Genomic DNA, 26,280 nt, shown 5'->3' on the forward strand with positions numbered 1-26,280 from the left:
AGAATTGTATGTAGTTCTCAAAAAGCCGTCCTAGCATGATTATTTTTTCGTGTTTCTCCGGTACGCGTGGTGCGTAGGACATAGTCGTGAGTTGCGGTGCTTCTTCGCCTGTGCGCGCTGTGGGCGCGCGGCGTTAAGCTTCGCGGGTCACATACACGGCAGGTTGTAGGCGCCACCCTAGCGCTGTCTGCTTCACCTCCAAACGATTTTATGTCTGGCGGACAGTTTCGAACATTTCGACGGCTTAATTACAGCAATAGTAGCTACAAGCAGCTGGAGCTGTCACTGTGGGAAATATCACTTATTTAACCTGCTGCATTCCAACTGAGGCACTGTGGACTACGAACTGACGATCATTTTTCCATTTTCAGCTGCTGTTCGGCTGTCAGATTTAATGTGCCACGCGTACCTCACTCGCTGCGTGCTTCCCGTTTTCTGACGGAGGCCACACGTAGCTTGAAACCCCGACAGTTTTCTACCATTTTCCTAAATTCATTCCTGTCCACGGTTTTGACCTCTGGGAAACCTAACTGGTTTGAAACCATTACCACATTTTCTCATTCTGCTGTGTTCATGATTTCCCACCAGAAACACCAAAGTTCTTAGTAACTGACGGCGACTCATAGAGTGAAACGGAAGTGACATCTGGTATTCGCGAAGGCTGTAGGCCCCCTGCCGTTTCTAGTCCCTATACACTGTCACCAGTCCTCTTAGACTGTTTGTGGATAATGGTGGCGTTTGGCGACTAGTAAAGTCTTCAGAACTTAAATTACAAAAATGTGCGAAAATATGCAATCGGTCCTGAACAATAAATGAAAAGTGTAAAGTCGTCCAGGTGGGTACTAAAAAGAATCCGCTAAATTTCGGATACACGAGAAATCACACAAATCTTTATGTTGGCGATTCAGTTTAATCCATTCGGATTACAACTGTGAACCAGCTTAAATTGGAACAATCACCTGCAAAATGTTATGCGGAAGATGAACCAAAGTTTGCGTTTGTTTGGCAGAACATTTGCAAGACGCAACAGAACCGCTAAAGCCATCGCCTGCGTTAGGCTTGTCTGTCCTTTGCTGGTGGCATGGTTACCAGGTAATATTGCCGGAGAACATCGAAAGAGTTCAGTGAAGGGCAGATCGTTTTTATTGTCTCGAGATAGGAGGGAGAGTGACGGATGTGATACGTTCGATGGGGTGGTAATGATTGAAACAAAGGCGTTTCTGACGTTTTCCAAACTTTCAGTCACCGACTTTCTCCTACGAATGCGGGAATGTTGTCTTGACTCCCACCTACGTACGAATAAATGACCATTGCAATAAAATAAGAGAAATCAGAGCTCACGCGGAAAGACTTAGACGTCCGCATTTCCCACGTGCTTTGGAGGGTGGATCGGTCCAGAGATGGTCTAAATGAGCTTCTGTAAATCGCCTCCGAGAGAAGTCATATGTATGGGGCAACAATCCTATCTCTTTAACCGAAAATGTTAATGGCACTGTCTTTCTGCAAAGTAGCGCATTTGATATCAAAAGTATCTGCTGATTCATTCATCTGTTGCCTAAATCTTCCTTAATATCCTGCTTTATCGTTTGACTAACAGTCCCCGCCTACTCACAGTCCCCGAAGCATGTAATCCTTCTAGTATGGAAACTGCGCTGTAGCGTCTTAACTTCGCTCCACCGCTCAGCGACTTCTAATTATAGCAGTTTTCGTCGGGTGACAGGTTGAGTCCAGTTTGCAGATAATCGCTTCCTGCTTTAACCTGAGTTAGGTACCTGGATTTCGGGTCACGCGATTGTGGACGCGCCACAGAGAGAGAGAGACCAGTTTAACACGGCTGCCGACGCATTGCAACACCACGTAAAGACCGACATCTGTCCAGCTCTTCGTTCCGGCGTCCCACGGATACGCCAGGGCGCTGGAAGACGGTCTCAGAATGTCCGCTGGAGCCGCTGTGTCCGGTCAGACTGTGAGGAACAGGCTACGAGAAAGGACCTCATGACCCACACACCCTATTCCAGTTCGACGCGACAATATTTTGCAGCTCGCCTTCAGGTCTGCCGTCCCCATGTTGAAGGGAAACGAGCGCTGTGGCACAGTGGCGAACAAGTGCGCCCCAGCTCACCCCAGTTCACTGCTACTACTAGCGCCCCGTCATCGTGACGCGCCTATGCGTAGCGTACAGAGGATTACAGCATAATCTATGAGTAAAGTTAAAAATTACAGTAACTTTTCCAAAGTTCTTCAGTGTACACCTCAGCATATTAATGATTGCATTGTGAAGTCCCAGAACGATCTTATGAAAATGTTTTGATAAATATATTATATTAAGAAAAAAACAGTAACGCTAGATATGAAGCTTGAAAGCTAAAGAAACTATTCAGAATATGCAAATCTATGTCACAATCAAAAGTGACAAGTCTCAACTTGATCAGAGGAATATTTTCGTCAACAATGGTGTTTTTAGAAAAATTGAAGGCACTAAATATTACATTCTCGAACAAGAAAATTCGTATGTAGCCTCAGTTTGATCTAGCAACATTATATCTGTGACACCAATACGCTACCTCCATTAGTTTTCAAGTTATTTACAAAAAACCAAATTTGTAACAAGCACTTTCTCGTCCACAGTAGATTATTATTTGTGTTCGTTATAGGAAGTTCTAATTACAGCACTCGGTTACATTGATGAAATACACTTAAGCGGCAAAGAAACTGGTATAGGCATGCGTATTCAAATACTGAGATATGTAAACATGCAGAATACGGCGCTGTTGGCGGCAACACCTGTATAAGACAACAAGTGTCTGGCGCAGCAATTAGATCAGTTACTGCTGTTACAATGGTAGGTTTTCAAGCTGTAAGTGAGTTTGAACTTGGTGTCACAGTCGGCACACGAGCTATGGGACACAGCATCTCCGAGATGGCGATGAAGTGGGGATTTTCCCGTACGACCATTTCACCAGTGTACCGTGAATATCAGGAATCCGGTGAAATATCAAATCTCCGACATCGCTGCTGCCGGGAAAAGATCCTGCAAGAACGGGACCAACGACGACTGAAGAGAATCGTCCAATGTAGCGGCAGTGCAACCATTCCGCAAATTGCTGCAGGTTTCAATGCTGGGCCATCAACAAGAATCAGCTTGTGAACCAAACGAAACATTACCGGTATGGACTTTCGGAGCCGAAAACACACTCACGTACCCTTGATGAGTACACGACGCAAAGCTTTACAGCTCCTCTGGGCCCGTCAACTCCGACATTGCACTGTTGATGACTGGAAATATGTTGCCTGGTCCGAAGAGTCTCGTTTCAAATTGCATCGAGCGCATGGACGTCTATGGATATGAAGACACTGTCACGAATGCATGAACCCTGCATGACTGTTGCAACCCTTGTTCACAGTACGAGCAGCCCTTAGCGGCTCGCCATCTCACAACTATTCAGGACGTCGCCTCTCCGGCTTAGATCATTTTTAATATGTGACTTCTAAGTACTGCATCTTTTCCGGTCAGTACAAACTTTAATTTTATTAATGTATTATATAAATAATATGTTTTAGACCAGTTAGTCTAATTCTGAAGACGACGCTCATAGTAGCGTCGAAACCTGGTCAATTCTGACTTAATATTTGTGACCGAGGGCTTATTTGTTCTAATATAATTCTGACACGGTCACTGAACCTTGGCAGCTATGTTCAAAGATTTACCAAAAGTTTTCCTTCGTACAAACAGTGTCCCGACAATAATGAACACAAAAAGAAAATATCAACTAAATCGGACAAGCCGTTCTCAGGGATGATCTGTCGTACAGGTGACAAGTGATTTTTATTTATATAGATATTGAAAATCAAATTTTTGTTGCGCCTGCAGGCCGGTAGATAGGCAGTCTGCAACTGAAGCTGGTTGCTCGTGAGCTCGTTTAGCCATTAAGTAACAGAGATGATTGAAACCAGTTGTTTGTAAAGGCACTAATTCTGTGATATTCGCTACATCAGCGATATGTAGGGGAATGAAGAACACAGTTTGTTTAAGGAATGCCAGCACTGGATGATTGTCTTTTAGTTCGTCTACTCTATGTGTGGTTCAATGGACAGTAATGGATTTAGTGGAGGGAATAATTCCAAACGGTACGTAGAGAGAAGCAATGAGATGTGCACTGAATACTGATGTCTGTGTGTGTGTGTGTGTGTGTGGGAGAGAGAGAGAGAGAGAGAGAGAGAGAGAGATAGGCTACTGGGGGAGAGATTGGAGGGAGGGATATATAGCGACCTCTGTTTTCTACCAGCGCTCGCTATAATGTCGCGAGAATGACGAGAGAGAGAGAGAGAATAAAAAGAAAAGGTACAAAAGGAAAAGCCAAGACAGGATAAGTGTGTGTGAGGCGGGAGCATCCGGTGGCGGTCCGGCTCCAATCACCCCTGTCGGACAGTTAGGGGTGGCGGCGGCGGTAATTTTAAATTGTAATTCTGGCAATTTTGCTACCCCCTCCCCAACCATCGTCCCGGAGCCATCAAGCTAACAGCATCGGCGGCGGGATAGCAGCGCGCTGTCTGAAGGGGGACCGGCTGAGGGGGTGGCAATAGAGGAAGAGAGGGGGTGCCGCAGGGGTGGGTGGCGTGCCGCGAGAAAAAAAAAAGCGCTGGCTCCGCTCGAGGAAAATAAGGCGCAGAAAGAGGCGGCGACGCTACAGGGGTGTCCGGTCCGCCGGGGACTCGAGCTTGTGGTGGCAGGGTTCGATGCCTGCTGTTAGCACTGTGGGTCGAACTTTCCAGCGCAAGAGGGGCGGGAGGGGGGGGGGGGAGTGGAGGGTCCGTGGATCTCGCCGCCGAAAGGCGAACAGTGACGTCACAAGAGTAACAAAAACATAGTCCAACAACTGAAAACACAAATTGCTGTAATCAGTCACGTTCGTGTACGCATCCCGCTATTAGCCTGCCCTTGCCTGTTAGCCGGGCAGGCAAGCTGCGGCGCGTAGTAAGCAGAACGGGCGGGCCAAGCTGTGCCCAGGCCAAGCACGCTACAGGAAACCTGCTCTCGCCCGTCCGCATTCCCGCCGTGCTACGCTATGTAGCAGCTTCTCCGGTACGCTTCCATTGTAGTTTTATGAGCATGTTTCGGAAGTTGATGGAAAAGCTTTCTTTTACCCGATTCTCAAAATATATATACAGGGTGGTCCATCGATAGTGACCGGGCCAAATATCTCACCAAATACGCATCAAACTAAAAAAGTACAAAGAACGAAACTCGTCTAGCTTGAAGGGGGAAACCAGATGGCGCTATGGTTGGCCCGCTAGATGGCGCTGCCATATGTCAAATGGATATCAACTGCGTTTTTTAAAATAGGAACCCCCATTTCTTATTGCATATCCGTGTAGTACGTAAATAAATATTAATGTTTTAGTTGGACCACTTTTTTCGCTTCGTGACAGGTGGCGCTGTAATAGTAACAAACATATGGCCCACAATTTTAGACGAACAGTTGGTAGCAGGTAGGTTATTTAAATTAAAATACAGAAAGTAGGTACGTTTGAACATTTTATTTCGGTTGTTCACATGTGTTACATGTACCTTTGTGAACTTATCATTTCTGAGAACGCATGCTGTTACAGCGTGATTACCTGTAAATATCACATTAATGCAATAAGTGCTCAAAATGATGTCCGTTAACCTCAATGCATTTGGCAATACGTGTAACGACATTCCTCTCAACAGTGAATAGTTCGCCTTCCGTAATGGTCGCACATTCACTGACATTGCGCTGACCCATGTTGTCAGTCGTTGTCGGTGGATCACGATAGCAAATATCCTTCAACTTTCCCCACAGAAAGAAATCCGGGGAGGTCACATCCGGTGAACGTGCGGGCTATGGTATGGTGCTTCGAAGACCAATCCACCTGTCATGAAATATGCTATTCAATACCGCTTCAACCGCACGCGAGCTATCTGCCGACATCTCTCATCGTCCCGTAATTTCTCTTGTGCCCAGTGCCAGAACTGTACACGACGTTCAAAGTCGTCGCCATGCAATTCTTGGTGCATAGAACTATGGTACGGGTGCAATCGATGTTGCTGTAGCATTCTCAACACCGACGCTTTTGAGATTCCCGATTCTCGCGCAATTTCTCTGCTACTGATGTGCGGATTAGCCGCGACAGCAGCTAAAACGCCTACTTGGGCATCATCATTTGTTGTAGGTCTTGGTTGATGTTTCACATGTGGCTGAACACTTCCTGTTTCCTTAAATAACGTAATTATCTGGCGAACGGTCCGGACACTTGGATGTCGTCCAGGATACCGAGCAGCATACATAGCACACGCCCGCTGGGCATTTTGATCACAATAGCTATTCATGAACACGATATCGACCTTTTCCGCAATTGGTAAACGGTCCATTTTAACACGGGTAATATATATATATATATATATATATATATATATATATATATATATATATATATAATGATGCTCCATTGATCGTGACCGGGCTATATATCTCACGAAATATATATATATTCATTTTGGCTCATTGTAGGCCACAAAATGGTGCATTTTATTTGTCCTTTTCGCCTTAAGTAGGGCTCATTTTTTTTCTATATGGACAGTTGTCTCCACAGTTTCATCGTCTTTCGACCAGTACCGGCTATCCTCACTTCCAACTGCCATCAGGCCACATCTAACACGTGTTTCTACAGTATGTCTCCGAGAGTGGACAACTTTTGCAAATGCGACGCCAACTAACGTAATGTTTGGAAAGTCTACTTCCTGTAATCCTAGTGTGTTTCAGCCAAATATGACCCCAATCACGCCAATTTTAATTACTTGTCCAGGATGAGTATTCCGAACTGAATTCGTCCTAAATGGCCAAAATAGTTCGTTCAAAATGCCCCAAAACCATTTTAGCAAACACGATGTTCGTTTTTATATTATGTTAAACTAAAAAGTAAGTGTCTGAAAGAAGAAGCTTTTCTTTCGTACTAAGCTTACTTTGCACTGCGTTGCATACCACCCGAATGTGTTTTTAATATCAACCGATGCATATTTTTTTCCTATTTGCATGTTTGCTCTTAATTTAGAAAGTCTATGTTCTGCTAACTTCCTCAAGTCCTTAGCACACATTTGCACACACTTGCTAGTTACTAAATGTATGTCCTGTTTTAAAATGTACTACGGAGTGCGGAAACTGCTAGCCAAATTTACAAACATATTGGAATACACTCGAGGTTTCCGAATGAGTGTAAGCTTGTAGAAAATTTTTGCACGAAGTGCATTGCGAGACAACTGCTGATTTATCTGAAGCTGCCTCATAAACACACGAAAACTTTTCCCTAATTCTCAGTTTCTCTTCGGTGTGCTTTAAAGTTTGGTTTGTTCATTTTGCTGCTCCCACCATTACTGTAACTCAGCTGCAGTGAAGCTGCCTAAGCAAACACACAGCTGACTGTCGTTCAGTCACGCTTAAAACACGTGGTTCGGTACACGTGCACGCTCTTGCGTCCGTTGCGGCAGGTAGATGTGCTGTACCGGTTGCGGCCCACACAGGGGCAGCCAGTCTCGAAGGAGAATCTGTACACCTCTCGTTCGTTATTACTTCCAGTACTTTTGAGCAAGTAGTAAAGGAAACAAAAGAAAAAATCGGAGTAGGTATTAAAATCCACGGAGAAGAAATAAAAATTTTGAAGTTCGCCGATGAAATTGTAAATCTGTCAGAGACAGCAAAGGACTTGGAAGAGCAGTTGAACGGAATGGACAGTGTCTTCAAACGAGGATATGAACATCAACAAAAGCAAAACGAGGATAATGGAATGCAGTCGCATTAAGTCCGGTTACGCTGAGGGAATCAGCTTACGAAATGAGACACTTAAAGTAGTAGATGAGTTTTGCTAATTGGACAGCAAAATAAATGATGACGGTCGAAGTAGAGAAGGTATAAAATGTAGACCGCCAATGGCAAGGAAAGCGTTTCTGAAGAAGAGACATTTGTTAACATCGAGTATAGATTTGAGTGTCAGGAAGTCGTTTCTGAAAGTATTTGTATGGAGTGTAGCCTTGTATGGAAGTGAAACATGGACGATAAATAGTTAGACAAGAAGAGAATAGAAGCTTTCGAAATGTGGTGCGTCAGAAGACTGCTGAGGATTACATGGGTAGGTCACATAACTGCTGAGGAGGTATTGAATAGAATTGGGGACAAAAGAAGTTTGTGGCACAACTTGACTAGAAGAAGGGATCGGTTGGTAAGACATGTGATGAGGCATTATCGGATCACCAATTTAGCATTGGAGTGCAGCGTGGCGGGTAAATATCGTAGAGATGAATACACTAAGCAGATTCAGAAGAATGTAGGTTGCTGTAGGTACTGGGAGATGAAGAAGCTTGCACAGGATAGAGTAACATGGCGAGCTGCATCAAACCAGTCGCAGGACTGAAGACCACAACAACAACAACTCGTAAAATTACCCCTCCGTCATTGTACGGTCTTGGGTCATTAATCAGGCACCGGAGTACTGTCCGAACGACTTTTTTCTGACATTTGACACTGTTTTACAGCAGGAGAACAAAGAAAGCTATACTATGTGATCAAAAGTATCCGGACGACCCCAAAAACATACCCTTTTCATATTAGGTCCATTGTGCTGCCGCCTACTGCCAGGTACTCCATATCAGCAACCTCAGTAGTTATTAGACATCGCGAGAGAGCAGGATGGGTCGCTCTGCGGAACTCACGGACTTCGAATGTGGCCAGGTGATTGGGTGTCACTTGTGTCATTCGTCTGTACGCGAGATTTCCATCCCTAGGTTCACTGTTTCCGATGTGATAGTGAAGTGGAAACCTGAAGGGACACGTACAGCACAAAAGCGTACAGGCCGACCTTGTCTGTTGATTGACAGAGACGAGCCGTCGAAGGCGCTGCAGTCATGGACAGTGCGGCTGGTCCCGGCGGAGGTTCGAGTCCTCCCTCGGGCATAGGTCTGGGTGTTTGTCCTTGGAATAATTTAGGTTAAGTAGTGTGTGAGCTTATGGACTGATGACCCTAGCAGTTAAGTCCCATAAGATTTCACACACATTTGAACATTTTTTTGACTGACAGAGACCACCGGCAGTTGATGAGGGTCGTAATGTGTAATAGGCAGGCAGCTATCCAGACCATCACACAGGATTTCCAAACTGCATGAGGATCCACTATAAGTACTATGACAGTTAGGCAGGAGGTGAGAAAATTTGGATTTCATGAAACACAAATCATGGCGGTAAATGCCAAACGCCGCCTCGCTTGGTGTAAGGTGCGTAAACATTGAACGATTGAACAGTGGAAAAACGTGTGTGTGGAGAGACGAATTACGGTACACAATGTGGCGATCCGATCGTAGGGTAGGGCTTTGGTGAATGCCCTGTGACCGTCATCTGCCTGCGTGTGTAGTGCCAACAGTAAAATTCGGAGGCGGTGGTGTTATGGTGTGGTCGTGTTTTTCATAAAGGGGGCTCGCACCCCTTGTTGTTTAGCGTGACACTATCACAGCGCAGGCCTACATTGACGTTTAAAGCAACTTCTTGCTTTCCACTGTTGAAGAGCAATTCGGGGACGGCGAATGCATATTTCAACAGGATCGAGCAACTGTTCATAATGCACGGTCTGTGCCGGAGTGGTTACATGACAATAACATCCCTGTAATGGACTGGCCTGCACAGAGTCCAGATGTGAATCGTACAGACCACCTTTCAGAGATTTTGGAACGTTTATTCGTGCCAGATCTCACCGATCGACATCGATACCTCTCGTCAGTGCAGCACTCCGTGAAGAATGTGCCGCCATTCCCCAAGAAACCTTCCAGCACCTGACTGAACGTATGCTGCGAGAGTGGAAGCTATCATCAAGGCTAAGGGTGGGCCAACACCATATTGAATTCTATCATTACCGATTGAGGGCACCACGAACTTATAAGTCATTTTCAGCCGGGTGTCCGGATACTTTTGATCACATAGTGTACTTTAGTACCAAGCCCAAAGCTACTAAAACATACTCGTGTCTCTGTTAGTGTTGCATTTCGCTAAATCGCATCAACAACCGCGTAATTGCACTGCACTCAGAAAATAATGGTAGGAAAGTTGATCTGCTGGAACAGTTATCAGCACTTTTACACAGAGAAAAATTTTCTGAAAACATACTACATGGTCAAACCGAGTTCAAAAACGACAGTTTTGTCAGCATTTTCAAAAGTTTGCTTTTTCCCTAGACAAATTATTATTTGCATCCGTTTCAATCATAAAGTCAGATCTCATATTTGCACAAATAATTCTTTTGGATACGACATCTACGCAGGGTGTTAAAAATGTCTATTATTTTTTGAGGTTGTAGTACCCACTAAAAAAAGAAAAAAAGTCTAGTAAACCTTAGGAGGCAGGAGTACTTGTTCATCTTTGATACTGTGAAACACATCTGTTGTACTGAAAGGTCTTTGCTTTCCATGTATAGAGTGGTGATAGTATCAACCTACTGTCAAACACATCTTTCCCACTGAACAAGTGTTTATAGTTCTTAAGATATGCAATTTTAGCGAACATTTTTAACAGACTTTGTTTTTGTTTTTCTGTCGGTTCGCATCCACCCCCGATAATATTCGACACATTTTATTTTAACACCTGTAAAGAACATTGTAACATACAAGAGGGCACATCGAACGCCGACTCAAAACATGCCCATATGTGGCAATGTCACGTGCGCCAGTGACGTCACAGCCGGCAGCTAGCGTATATAAGGGCGCACCAACAGCCCACTGGCAGTCATAACACTTGACAATGGCCAAGGAGTGCTTGGCCGAAAGTTCTACATCTACATCTACATCTACATGACTACTCTGCAATTCACATTTAAGTGCTTGGCCGAAAGTTCTACATCTACATCTACATCCACATGACTACTCTGCAATTCACATTTAAGTGCTTGGCAGAGGGTTCATCGAACCACAATCATACTATCTCTCTACCATTCCACTCCCGAACAGTGCGCGGGAAAAACTAACACCTAAACCTTTCTGTTCAAGCTCTGATTTCTCTTATTTTATTCTGATGATCATTCCTACCTATGTAGGTTGGGCTCGACAAAATATTTTCGCATTCGGAAGAGAAAGTTGGTGACTGAAATTTCGTAAATAGATCTCGCCGCGACGAAAAACGTCTTTGCTTTAATGACTTCCATCCCAACTCGCGTACCATATCTGCAACACTCTCTCCCCTATTACGTGATAATACAAAACGAGCTGCCCTTTTTGCACCCTTTAGATGTCCTCCGTCAATCCCACCTGGTAAGGATCCCACACCGCGCAGCAATATTCTAACAGAGGACGAACGAGTGTAGTGTAAGCTGTCTCTTTAGTGGACTTGTTGCATCTTCTAAGTGTCCTGCCAATGAAACGCAACCTTTGGCTCGCCTTCCCCACAATATGTGGTCTTTCCAACTGAAGTTGTTCGTAATTTTAACACCCAGGTACTTAGCTGAATTGACAGCCTTGAGAATTGTACTATTTATCGAGTAATCGAATTCCAACGGATTTCTTTTGGAACTCATGTGGATCACCTCACACTTTTCGTTATTTAGCGTCAACTGCCACCTGCCACACCATACAGCAATCTTTTCTAAATCGCTTTGCAACTGACACTGGTCTTCGGATGACCTTACTAGATGGTAAATTACAGCATCATCTGCGAACAACCTAAGAGAACTGCTCAGATTGTCACCCAGGTCACTTATATAGATCAGGAACAGCAGAGGTCCCAGGACACTTGCCTGGGGAATACCTGATATCACTTCAGTTTTACTCGACGATTTGCCGTCTATTACTACGAACTGCGACCTTCCTGACAGGAAATCACGAATCCAGTCGCACAACTGAGACGATACCCCATAGGCCCGCAACTTGATTAGAAGTCGCTTGTGAGGAACGGTGTCAAAAGCTTTCCGGAAACCTAAAAATACGGAATCAACTTGAGATCCCCTGTCGATAGCGGTCATTACTTCGTGCGAATAAAGAGGTAGCTGCGTTGCACAAGAACGATGTTTTCTGAAACCCTGCTGATTACGTATCAATAGATCGTTCCCTTCGAGGTGATTCATAATGTTCGAATACAGTATATGCTCCAAAACCCTACTGCAAACCGACGTCAATGATATAGGTCTGTAGTTCGATGGATTACTCCTACTACTCTTCTTAAACATTGGTGCGACCTGCGCAATTTTCCAATCTGTAGGTACAGATCTATCGGTGAGCGAGCGGTTGTATATGATTGATAAGTAGGGAGCTATTGTATCAGCGTAATCTGGATGGAACCTAATCGGTATACAATCTGGACCTGAAGACTTGCCCGTATCAAGCGATTTGAGTTGCTTCGCAACCCCTAAGAAACTCATGCTAGCAGCTGTTCGTGTTTCAAATTCTGGAATATTCCATACGCCTTCCCTGGTGAAGGAATTTCGGAAAACTGCGTTCAATGACTCCGCTTTAGCGGCACAGTTGTCGGTAACAGTACCATCGGCACTGCGCAGCGAAGGTATTGACTGCGTCTTGCCGCTTGTGTACTTTACATACGACCAGAATTTTTTCGGATTTTCTACCAAATTTCGAGACAATGTTTCGTTGTGGAACCTATTAAAGGCATCTCGCATTGAAGTCCGTGCCAAATTTCGCGCGTCTGTAAATTTCAGCCAATCTTCGGGATTTCGCGTTCTACTGAACTTCGCATGATTTTTCCGTTGCCTCTGCAACAGAGTTCGGACCTGTTTTGTGTACCATGGGGGATCAGTTCCATCTCTTACCAATTTATGAGGTATGAATCTCTCAATTGCTGTTGCTACTATATCTTTGAGTTTGAGCCACATCTCGTCTACATTTGCATAGTCAGTTCGGAAGGAATGGAGATTGTCTCTTAGGAAGGCTTCTAGTGACACTTTATCCGCTTTTTTAAATAAAATTATTTTGCGTTTGTTTTTGGTGGATTTGGAAGAAACGGTATTGAGCCTAGCTAGCTACAACGACCTTGTGATCACTAATCCCTGTATCAGTCACGATGCTCTCTATTAGCTCTGGATTGTTTGTGACTAAGAAAAACTGGTTCAAATGGCTCTGAGCACTATGGGACTCAACTGCTGACGTCATAAGTCCCCTAGAACTTAGAACTACTTAAACCTAACTAACCTAAGGACAACACACACATCGTAGCGGTCGCGCGGTTCCAGACTGTAGCGCCAGAACCGCTCGGCCACCAGCGGCCGGCGTTTGTGGCTAAGAGGTCAAGCTTGTTTTCGCAACCATTTACAATTCGCGTGGGTTCGTGGACTAACTGTTCGAAATAATTTTCGGAGAAAGCATTTAGGACAATCTCGGAAGATGTTTTCTGTCTACCACCGGTTTTGAACAAGTATTTTTGCTAACATATAGAGGGATGGTTGAAGTCCCCACCAACTATAACCGTATGAGTGGGGTATTTATTTGTTACGAGACTCAAATTTTCTCTGAACTGTTCAGCAACTATATCATCGGAGTCTGGGAGTCGGTAGAGGGAGCCAATTATTAACTTAGTTCGGCTCATACAATGTAAACTTTCACGGCCGGTATTGTCTTCACTTAAAACTTCCGGGATGATAGGCCGTGGTCGAAGTATAAAACTCTCTGCTGACGTTTCGTCTCCGACTCCGGGAGACATCCTCGGAGGTAAAGCGGCGAACTGCGAAGAGAACTCGAGGAAGCGCTGGTTATATAGGCAGTGCAGAGGGCGCCACAGTCTATCACGTGGCGTCGGCTATCAGATTGTCTCTGGGAACGCCAACATTCTCGATTGAAAGTAATCGATCGTCACGCTTGCGGTGCAACGCTGACACCCAAATTTTATCGTTTAACACCTTCGTCTTTCCTGTTAAAATTATTACGATGTTTATCAATCTCGATAGGCTCTCTATACAAGCGTGCATAATAATGCGAAGTTTTTGATATGACGCTCGTCTCGCTGTATTTTATTTCATGATCACCTTCCTGGTAAACATGTTCCGCTACGGCCGATCCGTGTGACCCAGGCGGCAGTTCCTCATATGTTCGACAAGACGGGTGTTCACACTTCTCTTTGTGGTATCGATGTAAACCTGTCCACAACTACAAGGAATTTTACATACCCCGGTGTAGCCAAAGGGTGCCGTGCATCTTTTGCCGACCTTAAAAATTCTTTTATTTTCCTAGTAGGTCTGAAAATAGTTTCCACCCCATACTTGCTTAAAACTTTCCCAATACGATCTGTGACCGTACTAATGAACGGAAGAAAAACTTTGCCCATGGACGACTGTTGTTCGTCGTTACTCCAGATTCTCTGCCTAGAGCGAAGTGCTCGATCTATATCCTTGCTAGAATAGCCATTCTTCACGAAAGTTGACCGTAGGTGTTCAATCTCATCTTTTAAATAAACAGGTTCACAAAGTTTGTGCGCCCTGTCTACCAAAGTTTTCATTACACCTCTTTTTTGTCTAGGGTGGTGGTTTGAATGTTTGTGTAGATGACGATCAGTATGTGTGGGCTTTCTACGCACCTTATGACCCAACGTTCCGTCCCGTCGTTTAATCACAGTGAACGTCACCTTTGGACAATTATAAAGGACTGTGCTTAAACTGACGCACAATTTTTTTTTTTTTTTTTTTTTTTTTTTTTTTTTTTTTTTTAGTGCAACGCAATCTGACTTCAGAATCTGACTAACATTAACCTATGCCTTTCACAAATCACTTACCTCACAAAAATCTTCGTTACTCAAGCTACTACAATACAGCGAGCGCCACTACTGCCAGCTAAATAAAAGATTCAAACTACTGAAGGCACTAAAAACTGATAGGCATAGTTAGCAAATGAAAGATTTTGATAGAGAACAAACAATGTATTTACCTTAATAGTCATAATATATACAGCGGTTCATGACATCCAGTCTTACAAATTTCAAAACTCCGCCATCTCTCTCCCCACATCCACCACAGCCGGCGGTTCACCTCCAACTGCGCAACGCTACGCGCTGTTCGCATCCAACTGTCCAACACTACAATGGCAGACAACAATGCAAACTAGCCACAGACTGCACACAGCACAGCCAGTGATTTTCATACAGAGCGCTGCGTGGCGTTACCAATAAGAAAACATAAACAGCCTACTTACAACAGTTCGGCTGTTAAGTATAACCTCCACCCATACCAATTCGCACGAAGTATCTACTTCGACTTCACTACAAGATAAACCACTACTGACAGACACAAACACTCCGCCACCAATTCTGCCTAATCTATCTTTCCTGAACACTGTCTCAGACTTCGGAAAAATTTCTGCAGAACTTATTTCAGGCTTTAGCCAGCTTTCTGTACCTATAACGATTTCAGCTTCTGTGTTTTCTATTAGCGATTGTAGCTCAGGGGCTTTCCCAGCACAACTACAACAATTTACAACTACAATTCCGACTGTTCCTTTATCCAAGCACGTCCTGTATTTGCCATGCACCCTTTGAGATTGCAGCCCACCCCGTACTTTCCCGAGGCCTTCTAACCTAAAAAACCGCCCAGTCCATGCCACACAGCCTCCGCTACCCGTGTAGCCGCCAGCTGAGTGTAGTGAACTCCTGATCTATGCAGCGGAACCCGAAACCCCACCACCCTATGGCGCAAGTCAAGGAATCTGCAGCCAGACCCTCCTCCCGGCTCTGCACCAAAGGTCCGCAGTCGGTTCTGTCAACGATGCTGCAGATGGTGAGCTCTGCCTTCATCTCGTAAACAAGACCGGCAACCTTCACCAAATCAGATAGCCGCTGGAATTCAGAGAGAATTTCCTCAGATCCAAAGCGACGCACGTCATTAGTGCCGACATGTGCCACCACCTGCAGCTGGCTGCACCCTGTGCTCTTCATGGCATCCGGAAGGACCCTTTCCACATCAGGAATGACTCCACCCGGAATGCACACGGAGTGCACACTGGATTTCTTCCCCTCCTTAGCCGCCATATCCCTAAGGGTCCCCATTATGCGCCTAACATTGGAGCTCACAACTACCAATAAGCCCACCCTCTGCGATTGCCCGGACCTTGCAGTCTGAGAATCATCCTCTGAAACAGGGCAGGCAGCTGCATCTGGCTCAGCCAGAGACAGTGCCTGAAACCTGTTTGTCAGACGCACCGGGGAGGCTTTCTGATCAGCCTCTGGGGACGTCTTTCGCTGCCTGCCACGCCTTGGGACGACCTCCCAATCAACCACAGGCGAGGGCTCAGCCCCACTGCGGGCAGCAACCGGGGCAACCACAGCGGCAGACCGATCTGGGGACAGACGGGACGAGGTTGACATCCCCGTGATACCAATCTTAAAATGGGTGAGGGAGTAGATGCGGTACTACTGAACACTTCGACTGTACCGCACCGCACTGAACAGCAGTACCATGGGGTAGACAAGAGACAAACCAACAACTGTTGCAAGGCAGCCTCAGCAAAGGCAGTAAGAAAATATTTGGGGCTTTAAACTCTCGGGAGGGCCACACCACACCACAGAATGACGTCCCAAACTAAATTATGGAAATACTATCGGCGATTTCGCCACGACAAGTAGAACCGTGAAATACCATAAGTAGTGAACTGCAATTAAGACGATTCATAAGCGTCCCACTGTAAAGCTGCACAGTCAATCTTTCCATTGCTACAAACACTTAACAGTACCTCCAAAGCTCACTCGTGGACACTACCAGAGTGTCAAATTACTCAATATCCTCGTTTTCCTGTCAGAAAGGTCGCAGTTCGTAGTAATAGACGGAAAGTCGTCGAGTAAAACAGAAGTAATATCCGGCGTTCCCCAAGGAAGTGTTATAGGCCCTCTAATGTTCCTGATCTATATTAACGAATACGAAACAATCTGAGTAGCCCTCTTAGGTTATTTGCACTTGAAGCTGCTGTTTACCGTCTTGTAAAGTCATCAGATGAACAAAACGAATTGCAAAACGATTTAGGTAAGGTATCTGTGTGGTGCGACCCTGAATAAAGAAATGTGTGAAGTTACTTACATCACTACTAAAAGAAATCCGCTAAATTTCGTTTACGCGATAAGTCACGCGAATCTGAAGGCTGTAAATTCAAGTAGATACTTAGGGATTACGATTACAAATAACCTAAATTGGAACGATCACATAGATAATGTTGTGGGTAGAACAAACCAAAGACTGCGATTCATTGGCAGAAGATTTAGAAGGTCCAACAGGTCTACTGCTTACACCACGCTTGTCCGCCCTATTCTGTAGTATTGCTGTGTGGCGTGGGATCCGCATCAGGTGGGACTAACGGAAGACATCGAAAAAGTACAAAGAAGGGAAGAGAGCCACAGACATGATACCCGAATTGGAATGGCAGTCATTAAAACAAAGGCGTTTTTCGTTGCGACGGGATCTTCTAATGAAATTTCAATCACCAGTTTTCTCCTCCGATTGCGAAAACATTCTGTTGGCACCCACGTACATAGGGAGACATGATCATCACGATAAAATATGAGAAATCAGGGCTAGCACAGAAAAATTTAAGTGCTCGTTTTTCCCGCCCGCCATTCGAGGGAACGGTGGTTCATTGAACCCTCTGCCAAGCACTTTATTGTGAATAGCAAAGTAATCACGTAGATGTTATAACTGTAGATAATAGAATTTAACACGCTTAAGGCAAGCAGTGATTCGGTCCCTCACTTGGATGCACCTTCGATCGAAAACAGTCATTTACTTGAAAGCAGCTAGGTAGATGACAGTGCCGACATCAACGCTCTCCTCCCAGGCGGCGCTCTAACTGGAGACTGCAGTACCGAAGCAAAGCTTACACCACTCACAAGTCTACATTTACATCTGCATCTACATATATGCTCCGCTAGCCACCAAGCGGTGTGTGGCGGAGGGCACAACTCGCGCCAAAGTCATATTCATCGCCCCCCCCCTACCCCTCTGTTCCACTCGCGGCTCGCGCGAGGGAAAAGCGACTGTCTGAACGCCTCAGTACGAGCTCTTATTTCCCTTATCTTTGAATGATGATCATTACGCGATTTGAAAGTTGGTGGTAATAATACATGCTTTACATCCGCGGCGAAGATCAGATTTCAGAATTTAGTGAGCAGCTCCTTCTGTTTAGCGCGTCGTCTATCTGCAAATGTGTCCCACTTCAAACTTTCTATGAGATCTGTAACGCTGTTGCGATGGCTAAATGTACCACTCACGAATCTTGCCGCTCTTCTTTGGACCTTCTCAATCTCTTGAATCAGACCAAACTGGTAAGGGTCCCATACAGACGAACATTACTCAAAGACTGTACGAAATAACGTATTGTAAGCTATTTCCTTTGTTGAAGGACTGCATCGCTTCAGGATTCTACCAATAAACCGCAATCTAGAGTTCGCCTTACCCGTTACTTGTGTAATCTGATCATTCCAGTTGAGATCATTTCGAATAGTCACACCCTGATACTTGACTGATGTCACCGCTTCCAAAGACTGATCATTTACTTTGTACTCGTACATTAAAGGGGATTTTCGCCTTGTTATACGCAGTAGATCACACTTACTGAAATTGAGAGATAACTGCCAGTCATTACACCACGCATTTATTTTCTGCAAATCCTCACTGATTTGTTCACAACTTTCGTGTGATACTACTTTCCTGTAGACTACAGCATCATCGGCAAACAGTCTAAGGCCGTTGTCAATACCATCAACCAGATCGTTTATGGAAATCGTAGAAAGGAGAGGACCTATTACGCTGCCCTGAGGCACACCTGAAGTCACTCTTGTTTCTGTTGAAGTTACCCCGTTCAGGACGACATACTGCTCCCTGTCTGTTAGAAAACCTTCTATCCATCCGCATATGTCACTGGACAGACCGTAAGCGCGCACTTTTTGTAGCAAGCGACAGTGCGGAACTGAGTCGAACGCCTTTCGAAAGTCGAGAAATATGGCATCAACCTGGGAGCCGGTATCTACAAACTCGCACAAAGAGGCCAGCGGTGTCGCGCATGACCGCTGTTTCCTAAAACTGTGCTGGTTTCTGCAGATGACCTACTCAGAGTCTACAAAGGTCATTATGTCTGAACACAAAATATGTTCCATGATTCTACAAGAAATTGAAGTCAGTGAAATTGGCCGGTAATTATGAGCATCCGATTTTCTACCTTTTTTATAGATTGCTATGACCTGGGCCTTCTTCCAGTCCCGTGGAACTTACCGCAGTTCCGATGATCTCTGATAGATGACGGATAAGAATTGTGCTATATTTGTAGCATGTTGTTGTTGTTGTTGTTGTTGTTGTGGTCTTCAGTCCTGAGACTGGTTTGATGCAGCTCTCCATGCTACTCTATCCTGTGCAAGCTTCTTCATGTCACAGTACCTACTGCAACCTACATCCTTCTGGATCTGCTTAGTGTATTCATCTCTTGGTCTCCCTCTACGATTTTTACCCACCACGCTGCCCTCCAATGCTAAATTTGTGATCTCTTGATGCCTCGGGACATGTCCGACCAACCGGTCCCTTCTCCTTGTCAAGTTGTGCCACAAGCTCCTCTTCTCCCCAATTCTATTCAGTACCTCCTCATTAGTTATGTGATCTACCCACCTAATCTTCAGCATTCTTCTGTAGTACCACATTTCGAAAGCTTCTATTCTCTTCTTGTCCGAACTATATAGCGTCCACGTTTCGCTTCTATACATGGCTACACTCCATATAAATACTTTCAGAAACGACTTCCTGACACTTAAATCAATACTCGATGTTAACAAATTTCTCTTCTTCGGAAACGCTTTCCTTGCCATTGCCAGTCTACATTTTATATCCTCTCTACTTCGACCATCATCATTTATTTTGCTCCCCAAGTAGCAAAAGTCATTTAGTACTTTAAGTGTCTCATTTCCTAATCTAATTCCCTCAGCATCACCCGACTTAATTCGACTACATTCCATTATCCTCGTTTTGCTTTTGTTGATGCTCATCTTATACCCTCCTTTCAAGACACTGTCCATTCCGTTCAACTGTTCTTCCAAGTCCTTTGCTGTCTCTGACAGAATTAAAATGTCATCGGCAAACCTCGAAGTTTCTCCATGGGTTTTAATACCTATACCAAATTTTTCTTTTGTTTCCTTTATTGCTTGCTCAATATACAGACTGAATAACATCGGGGATAGGCTACAACCCTGTCTCACTCCCTTCCCAACCAATGTTTACCTTTCGTGCCCCTCGACTCTTATAACTGCCATCTGGTTTCTGTACAAATTGTAAATAGCATTTCGCTCCCCGTATTTTACCCCTGCCACCTTTAGAATTTGAAAGAGAGTATTCCAGTCAACATTGTCAAAAGCTTTCTCTACAAATGCTAGAAACGTAGGTTTACCTTTCGTTAATCTTTCTTCTAAGGTAAGTCGTAAGGTCAGTATTGGCTCACGTGTTCCAACATTTCTACGGAATCGAAACTGATCTTCCCCGAGGTCGGCTTCTACCAGTTTTTCCATTCGTCTGTAAAGAATTCGCGTTAAAATAAAATCTTACGGAGATGCCGTCTGGGCCAGATGCCTTTCTGGCGTCTAAGGATCTTAACTGTTTTACAATCCCAGACAGACTAAACACTACGTCAGGCATCCTTTCGTTTGTGAGATAGTTGAAAGGGGGAATGGTGCTGCGGTCCTCTATCGTAAACGAGTTTTTGAAAGCTGGTTTTAGAATTTCGGCCTTCTGTTTGTCATCATCAGTTACACTACCCGTACTGTCAGCAAGAGAATTCTGAAAAAGGCGCCACCAACGTGCACCTTTTTAGAATTCTCATGTTCACATCATACACCAAACTTGCCGTAATTCTTCGTCGGAAGCCAAGGGCAGAATCGAGAAATCACTTCTCAGCGCTTGAATGAACACACGATGACGGTCATCGGGACGACGTCGGCCCTCCATAGAAGGATCTCCGATTGGTTGGTTGGTTGAAAAGAAATTTGGGGGGGGGGGGGGGGCTGGAGGGACCAAACTGTGAGGTGATCGCTCCAGGATTTTGGAGCCCACGGCGTTCTGTCCCCCAGCGACTGCCTCCCGGGGGCGCACCGACAGCCGGCGTCGCTCTCCGACACTGGTGTCGCTCCCCACGCATTGTCCAGAGCTGACTCGCCCTTCTTCCTCGTTCTGCCGCCTCGCTATGCGCGGGAAGCCGACCCGCCAAAGGTATGCGGCGACCAGAGTCCGATATCGGTACTGACATCGCGGCGACTACTGAGAAGCCGTGTGAGATCAAAAACAAAAAATATTTAAGTAGCGAGCCGTATTGGCTCAGTGACGATCACTCGAAACTCATCATAAGCAAAGAACACTACTGGCAATTAAAATTGCTACACCAAGAAGAAATGCAGGTGATAAACGGGTATTCATTGGACAAGTACATTATACTGGAAATGACATTGATTACATTTTCACGCAATGTGGGTGCACAGATCCTGAGAAATCACTACCCAGAACAACCACAACGCCTGGGCATTGAGTCAAACAGAGCTTGGGTGGCGTGTACAGGTACAGTTGCCCATGCAGCTTCAACACGATGCCACAGTTCATCAAGAGTAGTGACTGGCGTATTGTGACGAGCTAGTTGCTCGGCCACCATTCACCAGATGTCTTCAGTTGGTGACAGATCTGGAGAATGTGCTGGCCAGAGCAGCAGTCGAACATTTTCTGTATCCAGAAAGGCCCGTACAGAATCTGCAACATGCGGTCGTGCATTATCGTGCTGAAATGTAGGGTTTCGAAGGGATCGAATGAAGGGTAGAGCCACGGGTCGTAACACATCTGAAATGTAACGTCCACTGTTCAAAGTGACGTCAATGCGAACAAGAGGTGACCGAGACGTCTAACCAATGGCACCCCATACCATCACGCCGGGTGATACGCCAGTATGGCGATGACGAATACACGCCTGCTATGGGCTTTCACCGCGATTCCTCCAGACACGGATGCGACCATCGTGATGCTGTATAGAGAACCTGGATTCACCCGAAAAATGACGTTTTGCCATTCGTGCACCCAGGTTCGTCGTGCAGTAAACCATCGCAGGCGCTCCTGTCTGTGATGCAGCGTCAAGGGTAACCGCAGGCACGGTCTCCGATTTGATTGTCCATGCTGCTGCAAACGTCGTCGAACTGTTCGTGCAGATGGTTGTTGTCTTGCAAACGTCCCCGTCTGTTGACTCAGAGATCGAGACGTGGCTGCACGATCCGCTACAGCCATGCCGATAAGATGGCTGTCATCTCGACCGCTAGTGATACGAGGCCGTTGGGATCCAGCACGGCGTTCCGTATTACCCTCCTGAACCCACCGATTCCATATTCTGCTAACAGTCATTGTATCTCGACGAATGCGAGCAGAAATGTCGCCATAGGATAAACCGCAGTTTCGATAGGCTACAATCTGACCTTTATCAAAGTCGGAAACGCGATGGTACGCATTTCTCCTCCTTACACGAGGCATCACAACAACGTTTCGCCAGGCAACGCCGGTCAACTGCTGTTTGTGTATGAGAAATCGGTTGGAAATTTTCCTTATGTCAGCACGTTGTAGGTGTCGGCACCGGCGCCAACATGTGTGAATGCCCTGAAAACCTAATCATTTGCATATCACAGCATGTTCTTCCTGTCGGTTAAATTTCGCGTCTGTAGCACGTCATCTTCGTGGTGTATCAATTTTAATGGCCAGTGACCAAGACCATTCCAGGTACCAGTTGGATGGCAATGTGGTGTTATTTCAGTGATGACGAAATCGAGTGATATTTACGTAGGTGATCCCCCTTTTACCGGCACCGCGTTGTGCTCCCTCTGGCCGTGGTGCGGTTGGGAGGTGCGAAGCAGCTGAGCCGTCTCCTGGGGCGACCTGGCCCACACCTGTTGTAGCTGGCCCTCCGTGCCCTGGACAGTGCGGCTGGCCGCTGCAACACGGCTCGAGTGCCAGCTGGTGGGTCACGTGTTCCACCAGGGACACTGTTCAGTCACCAACTGCGGCACAATCGCGGGCTCAATTAACTGTTTAGAGAGACCTTACCATGAAGAAGGTTGATAACAGACATAAATTTCCGATTTTCAGAAAGTGTACATGTACAGATACGCAGGGGAGAGAGTGTGGCAGATATGATACGGGAGTTGGGATGGAAGTCATTAAGGCAAAGACGTTTTTCGTCGAGGCGAGATCTATTTACGAAATTTCAGTCACCAACTTTCTCTTCCGAATGCGAAAATATTTCGTTGAGCCCAACCTACATAGGTAGGAATGATCATCAAAATAAAATAAGAGAAATCAGTGCTCGAACAGAAAGGTTTAGGTGTTCGTTTTTCCCGCGCGCTGTTCGGGAGTGGAATGGTAGAGAGATAGTATGATTGTGGTTCGATGAACCCTCTGCCAAGCATTTAAATGTGAATTGCAGAGTAATCATGTAGATGTAGATACTATAATTGGAGCCAGTTCATGCCATCCGCCTCGATATGAAAGGGCTTTTTTCACCTCTATGATCCACCGACGTTTTAGATTACCATTGGCCGACAGTGAAATACACCAAGAACTTAGTATATTAAAGCAAATTGCAGTAGCCGACGGTTTTTCAGCTAAAGATGTTACGCGCCTATACAATAGGATAAAAAAAACAGAAAGTAAATAATAGGCCGACCCACAATCATATAGAGAAAAGAAAGAATAAAGCAAACCTGAAAACTATTCCAATGAAATTTTACGGAAAAATGTCCCAACAAATGGAAAAGTGTTTGAACAAATTTAAGGTTAGATGTCGTTTTCAAGTTAACAACACTCTGAAACTCCGTTTAAAACGCAGTTTGAGTAAATACTCTGATAAATTTGACGGTTCTGGGGTTTACAAAATCATTTGTAGTTGTTGTGGCAAATTTTACATCGGTCAAACTGGCCGCTCTTTTAAAATTAGATTCAGGAAGCATTTGCAAGCACATAACAAAACTTCATTAGGAACGCATTTAGCAGAAACCGGCCACACTGTAGACAATATCGAGAGTTGTATGCGTATTTTACACAGGGCAGAGAAAGGTCGCGCTCTCGACTTGTCGGAAGAGTTAGAAATTTACAAAGCCAAAAGACATGAGCCCACTAGAGTACTCAATGGACAAAGCCATTTTGAACACAACGCCTTCTTTGCTTTATTTGATAGCATACTACGATAACTAAATAATGCCTCGCGTATTTATACGTAGCCTTACTTGATGAGTTATGTTGAGAACAGAAGGCATTTGCCTTACTTCCGCACAGTAGTCGCTCTAATCTTGTAACTGATTGTCTCCTACCTACTCATGGAATGTATAGCCAAACTATATAATTTTATTTATTGAATGCTTATATGTTGTTCAAACGTTCTCTGTGGGAGACATGTCACGATGTACGTAAAGCCATCTATTGGTGAAGTTCTTATGATCGGTGCGCGCCTACATGAGATCCTAGCAGCCGACCCAACACAGCGCGCTGGTCATTAATCCGTCTCTCTTTCAGCTGTCACATACACATTTTATCTTTCATAAGTAACTTATAGGATACCACAGGCAATGTATTTCGCTATATTAATTCTTGATCGTAAATTCACCATAAAAAAGGGTCGGATTTACACTCTTCATACATTTTCTTTTAATAGTTTTACATGGGTACCTGCACTCATATTTTAATGTATCACAATTACTTTCTATACTTTTATCTAATGTGCTTTTATCAGATTATGTTTTTGCGTAAATGATGACTACATATAAGCAAGCCCACAGTAGCGACATCAAGAGAGGGTGTAGGCAAACAGGTTTCTCGATGCTGCTGTACCTCAGTAGCTAGTTGGCAGTAATCACCATGTGGACGATGTGGCCTATTCTACACCATATCTTAAATATATGTGACGATGCTATGCTGATTATATTTATATGTTTTGACGATGCCATTATGGCCGTATCACTTTAGGACATGGTCTAAAAAATGTACGTTATACCATATTTTATCTGTACATTTCGCTGGTGTGTGACAGTATATTGTGATACATATTGCTGTTTTATGTTAAAAGACACACTGCGCACTAGTTGTATATATTTATATATTTTAGATCTGAAGATGGTCATTACAGACTGAAACCGGTCATCGTCTAAAGAATTCATTTGTGATCAGAGACTGGAGTAAAGAAGCATCATGGAGGCACCCGCCACGTGTGGGCCAGCTCCGTCCTGTTGGGGAGTGGAACCTCACTCCTGTCGCATGAGGCACCAGAGCCCTCAGCCACAGCCGGCCGTCGCCTCAAACCACGCGTCATAGTTTCGCCACACGAGGGCGCCTCGAGTGATACCGTTATGTGTCCAGAGCAGAGGTCACCACATTTTTTCTTTCTCTTATACCACTTTCAAAATCTTACTGTTTTCGGTAGACCCCCTTGTGCTACGTTTCTACTATATTCCCAAAATTCCTAAACACATTCACGGTCGAGCCCCAACCCTAAATTCGGAGTGGCAAAAATAAACAGAAAAATAGCACATTTTCTTGTGTCCTATTTATTAAAATAGTACTTATGATTATATGCTTAATAAGATTAAAAATAAACATTGATAACGTACTAATCAGAAATCTACAAAACATTAACAATTAAGTCAACAATGCAAATAAACAATTTAAAAATACAGTCATAATTTTAATGAGACGGATGTACTTCATGAATTGACAGTAAATTATCAATATTTGGCTTCAATATTGTAAGGAATAACCTCAAATCTCACCGTTCTGTGATGTTCAACCTGCTCCTTTTTTTTTCGACAATATATGACGAGGGGAAAGCTATCAAAAAATTTTCTCGCAATTTCCTACAGCCCAGGATATTTTTCGGGTATTTCTGCCTGCAGCCAAAATGTTTGATAGCCCTTCTTAAATTTCACCTTCAGTTCCTCAATGGTACTACGCTCAAGTAGTTCCTCTTGTAATACCACATTCGCCACTTCCGTTTCATCAAATGGATTTATGATCCATGGTGGTATTTCCATAGAATATCTTCAAATCTATTTTTGAAGTCTTCATGCTGTGTAATTATATGTTGAGCATATGTATGAATATCCTCATCAAGACATTCTGCCTGTGACAAGTTTGGAAACTGGCAGCATTCACGCTGACTAATATTTTGCTTCATAAATTTCAATTTATCAAGAAAAACCGGAATTAGACCCTTTCTTTTTATTAAATTTAGGGTCCCCTCGTAACTGCAAGTTAACGTCATTAAAT

Source organism: Schistocerca serialis, chromosome 11 (assembly GCF_023864345.2).
Source record: "Schistocerca serialis cubense isolate TAMUIC-IGC-003099 chromosome 11, iqSchSeri2.2, whole genome shotgun sequence".
In the NCBI taxonomy this organism is placed as follows: domain Eukaryota; kingdom Metazoa; phylum Arthropoda; class Insecta; order Orthoptera; family Acrididae; genus Schistocerca; species Schistocerca serialis.